The sequence below is a fragment of the Quercus robur genome, chromosome 12, assembly GCF_932294415.1.
Source record: "Quercus robur chromosome 12, dhQueRobu3.1, whole genome shotgun sequence".
Taxonomy (NCBI): Eukaryota; Viridiplantae; Streptophyta; class Magnoliopsida; order Fagales; family Fagaceae; genus Quercus; species Quercus robur.
Genome location: NC_065545.1, coordinates 17,523,623 through 17,529,017, shown reverse-complemented (window position 1 = coordinate 17,529,017; position 5,395 = coordinate 17,523,623).

Genomic DNA, 5,395 nt, shown 5'->3' with positions numbered 1-5,395 from the left:
TACACTCATTACTCTTGTCCCAAAAATAGATAATCCTGAACTTGTGTCTGAATTCCACCCTATTAGTCTTTGCAATGTCCTATATAAGATTTACTCTAAGGTCTTAGCAAATAGATTGAAGAAATTTTTACCTTCCCTAATTACGGAACATCAATCTGCCTTTGCTAAGGAAAGACTTATTTCAGACAATATTATGGTTGCATTTGAGACCCTTCATCATATGAAGCAACATAATTCAGGAAAACATGGTTTTATGGCTATCAAATTAGACATGAGAAAAGCCTACGATCGGGTGGAATGGGTGTATTTGGAGAGGCTTATGGAGAAAATGAGTTATTGTGCTAGATGGGTCGCTTTTATGATGAGTTATGTGAAAATGGCGTCGTACTCTATCATGGTGAATGGGGAGCCCATTGGAATGATCTACCCTAAAAGAGGAATTAGACAAGAAGACCCCTATCTCCTTTCCTTTTCCTTTTATGCACGGAAGGCCTTCATGCTCTCATTAAACACTCGGTGAGGAATGGGGATATTAAGGGCTTTTCCTTGTGCAAAGGAGGCCCTAAACTAACCCACTTGTTTTTTTGCAGATGATAGCTTGCTTTTTTGTAGGTTAATCACTGAGAATTGCAATAATGTCTTGAAGTTGTTGTGTGAATATGAATCTTGGTCAGGGCAAAAAATCAACCAAGATAAGACCGCGATCTTCTTTAGCAAGTCCACCACAGATGAAGCAAAATCAAGCATAAAGAATCTCTTTCAAGTTCAAGAAGTGAAGTCTTATGAAAAATATTTGGGGCTTCCCTCCTTTGTGGGTAGGGGGAAAAAGGCTAGTTTCAATTACATAAAAGAGAGGGTTTGGAGAAAACTCCAAGGGTGGGAGGGTAAATTGCTTTCACAAGCCGGGTGAGAGGTCCTAATCAAATCCGTGATCCAAGCTATCCCTACTTATGCTATGGGGTGCTTTAAATTACCATTGGGGCTTTGTGATGACATTGAGATAATGATAAAGAAGTTTTGGTGGGGGCAAAGGGGTAATAGAAGGAAAATTCATTGAATTCGGTGGAGTGAATTGACTAAGTCCAAAATGGTAGGTGGTATGGGTTTTCGCGACTTGGCTCAATTTAATGACGCCCTTTTGGCGAAACAAGCTTGGCGGCTCTTGCATAATAAGGAAACTCTCTTCTACAAAGTTTTCAAGGCAAAGTTTTTCCCAAATCACTCTCTCCTAGAAGCTAAGGAATCAAGTTCGGGGTCCTACGCTTGGAAGAGTATATTACAAGGCCGTGATGTTATCCTAGATGGTGCGTGCTGGAGGGTTGGGAATGGAAAATCAATAAAAATTTGGCAACACCATTGGCTGCCCGAAAACATCCAACTAAGGTACTCTCCCCAATGGTGGAAACAATGGAAGAAGCTACAGTGGATTGCTTAATTGATGAAGGCACTAGAACGTGGAATGCAACGATGGTGGATGGGATTTTTGCACCACAAGAAGCTGAAGAAATAAAAAATATTCTGTTGGCTAGAAAAGATATGGAGGACACTCTGTAATGGCCGTGGGAGCATGATGGGAGATATAGCTACAAAACGGGCTATAGGTTCTTGAAGGAAGACGAAGTTGGTTTTCAAGTAACAGAGCATCAAGACCATGAGAAAGGGCTTTGGAAGAAGATTTGGGCTCTTGAATGCCCAAATAATGTAAGAAATCTAATTTGGAGGGTCTGTCGTAAGTCACTCCCTTCAAAGTGTAACCTATTGCGTCAAATAATTATTACAGAGCAGAGGTGTGATCGATGCAAGGAAGAAAATGAGGACGTTGTGCATGCAGTGTGGAGCTGCAAGGAGCTGGACGGAGTTTAGGGAGTGAATAATACTTGGAGTTTTAGAAACCAAAGAAGCTTCTCTAGTTTTAGCGAGCTCCTGACCTGGGTTTTCGAACACCAAAGGAACCCGTTCCTGTTTGCCTTCACCATTTGGTCCATTTGGTACTAAAGGAACCAGGTGAGAACCCAGCAAGCCCATCGACCATTAAACCAACTCTCCCAATGGGCTCATGACAGTTACTCGGAGTACAAGGCACTGAAACTACATCGGTTCCCAGTAGGTCAAAGAGGAGAGTCTGGTGGAAACCACCTGATCCGGGTATGTTTAAAATTAATTTTGACGGAGCCACTTTCGCCGAAGAAAAATGTTCCGGTCTAGGAATCATCGTTCGAGACAAGGAGGGACTGGCTATTGCATCCATGGCTACTCGGGTTCCCCAACAACTCCAGCCAATATAGATTGAAGCCTTGGTTGCCAACAAAGCCCTTGAGTTTGCACGAGAGATGGATATATCGGATGTTGTATTGGAAGACGACTCTTTACTGGTGATGACGGCTTTGAACTCTAAGAATCATGGGTTGGCCCCTTTTGGCTTGATGATACAAGACTCTTTATCTCTATCTTCAGATTTTTCCAAATTGTCCTACTCTCACACTAAGAGAGAGGGCAACACAGTTGCACACAACTTGGCTCAGTTAGCAATTAATTTTTCAAATTGTGTAATATGGATGGAAGATGTTCCATTTGATGTACTGTCTTCTTACCAGGTTGATTTAGCTGGTATTTCTTAATTATATGCATCACAATTGCTGTTTCTCAAAAAAAAAAAAAATAATAATAATAATTAGCTGCCATGAATGACAAATTCTATGGAGGTTTTTAGGTTTCAATATCCCATGAATAAATCCTAGGTGCTACACTAGATTTTTTTTAACGTACCTAGATTCCCAGTAGTCATGGAATTTTCTTATCTATGATTATCAAGTTTCAACGCTATACACCCATAATTTAAAGGACTTGCCACTCTTTCATTATTTCCAGAATCTTTGTCAAGGTATCTTTCATAAGAACCTTATGCTTAGGTTAATAATGAATATATAATCTCCAGAGAATAGTGATGAATTGCACTGCAACCTCAAGCGAGTTTGGCATCCCGCAGTTTCTGGAGGTGTATTTGTTGAAAGCTGAGTCAAAAAAGAAAAAAGTTTGTTTATTTATTTATTTGGTAAAAGGTGAGACCAAAGTGGAATTAAGCAAAAGGCTAGGCTGTAAAATGGACACTCGTCATCTAAAAATTCTAGCTTATCAAGTTGGTTTGATTCTGGAAAATTGAGTGTGTTATAGGGTAACTCAATACAACTTTTTATAAGTGGGTTCTAGTTAGCTCAATTGGAAAAGTTTCTAATGTTTGTATAAGAGATATGGGGTTCAATCCTCGTCTAGTCCAATGATAAAAAGCTATCATCAGGAGCGGACGTATCATCAGGAGTGGACGTTATAGGTTGAAATTTTTTCAAAAAAAAAAAAAAATACAACTTTTTACAAATCAATTCAATTTTTTTCCCCTAAGATAACAATTCAAATTGATTATATATTTGTTATAAGCAAATAAGTTGTTGTAACAACTTATTTGCTTATATATAGCTTCTTCTTCTTCTTTTTTTTTTTTTTTTTTTTTTGGAAAACTTATATATAACTTTTTAAAATATTACCTTTTTCGAACTTTCAATAAATAAATAAATAAACTTTTAGTATAAAAACTACATCCAAATGCACTTATAGTTTGAGATATAAGGCAATACCTTTAAGTGGAGCAATTTCTCTTGAAAAAAAAATGGAGCAATTTTTATATCCAGATATTAAAATAATATTCATTTAACTTTCTATGTCATAGTTTTTTATTTTAAAAAAATTCTTACTTTCTTGAAATGAAAAATTACTAATTAAGATTTATATTTAGGTTTTATTGACATCTCATTCTCAACTGATAATATGGTTAATTAACTTAATCTTCATATGACATAATTGATTTTAAGTAAGATTTTATAAATTTTATTGAAAGCACTATTACAATTTCATTTAATAATATAACCAACCAATAGTCTCAACCTGTCCAAGAAAAAATGAGTTCAACAAATTTGATGAATCTAACTAAGCCAAGATTAATTTCATATAGAAAATTAAATATCATGGTTTAAGCGTAAAATTTTAACAAAAAATGATAAAAATTGATCAATTTAATTTATTTATTTTTTAAAAAAATAATTTTTATTTTAACTTGAGTAATAATGTAAATCTAAAATTTAATTTTCAATTTTTTAATCTTGGGTTGAGAGAGAGAGAGAGAGAGAGAGAGATTATTTGTCTTGTGACCATGTGGGAGATTGGGCAATTTAATGTTGACAAGCTACCACATGAAATACGAATTTAATTAAAAAAATTCTTAAGCCATTTTAGGAAATTAATCGACAATGATGATTTAGCACACTCACAACTTTTTTTTAAGAAACATCTTAGGGTTTAAATTGGTTGAATTTCTTTTAATTTGTCATATAATTTAGGAAAGCTTGTTTGGGTTTAGGGAGAGAGTGCACATCCCACCTATATTTTTTTTAATAATTTGTCAATTTTTTCCAAATGAAACCAATTATTGACCACAATTTTGTAGTATTTTTTTAATGAGGGGCCTTAAGTAATGGTCTAGACCTAACGCCGATCCTAATGTTGACCTCTGACATTTTCGAAGTGAAATCAGCAATGATTTTTTTTTTTTTTTTTTGAGAATAAAATCAGCAATGATTTATGTGAAAATTAATCACTTTTAACATTTTGTGTTCTTTAGATGCAATTTAATGGGAACTTTTATCCTTAACTTTAATTTTAATAATTTTTTTTACATGAATAAAGTTTTTTAGCAGATCAAGCTTATTTGAGCTTGTGTTTAGTTTGAAACTTAACAAATGAAACATGCTGCACTAGTCAAGTTCAAGTTAATTATAAACTTTTTTTTTTTCTTTTTAATTTGATAATTGGGGACTCAGGGATATCATCCATTGATGGCTTCAGTCCACTTACTAGACTCTCCTTCCTATCTTCACATTCACAGAGGTTGAATTACAATTGAACTCTGAACATTTATGTTAGAAACACCAAAAAATCACCTATTGAACTAAAATGTTATTGGCCTACTTGAACCTTTAAGAAGCTCCATATATGGTTTAAACTTTATAAGCGAGCTCAAGACAAATTCGAGCTGAGAATGATATACAGCCCAATTTGAATATTTAATACTCAACTCGATTCAGCTATAGTTTGGTCTTAAAAATATTAAAGTTGAGCCCAATCAGACTATCAAAATTAAATACCCGTAATTAGCTATGATTGAACAGATGCCGAATAAAGAAACATTCCCACGCCACTCATGTCGGCTTAATGTGTATGGTCCACTGTCTATCAATTTTTGTCTTTAAAATCACGTTAGTTACAAGCAATTACTCTCTTTGTAGCGTATTTCTCCCTTTTAGGAATGGGAATACAGAATCACCAACCAAAGATATATTATCTAATA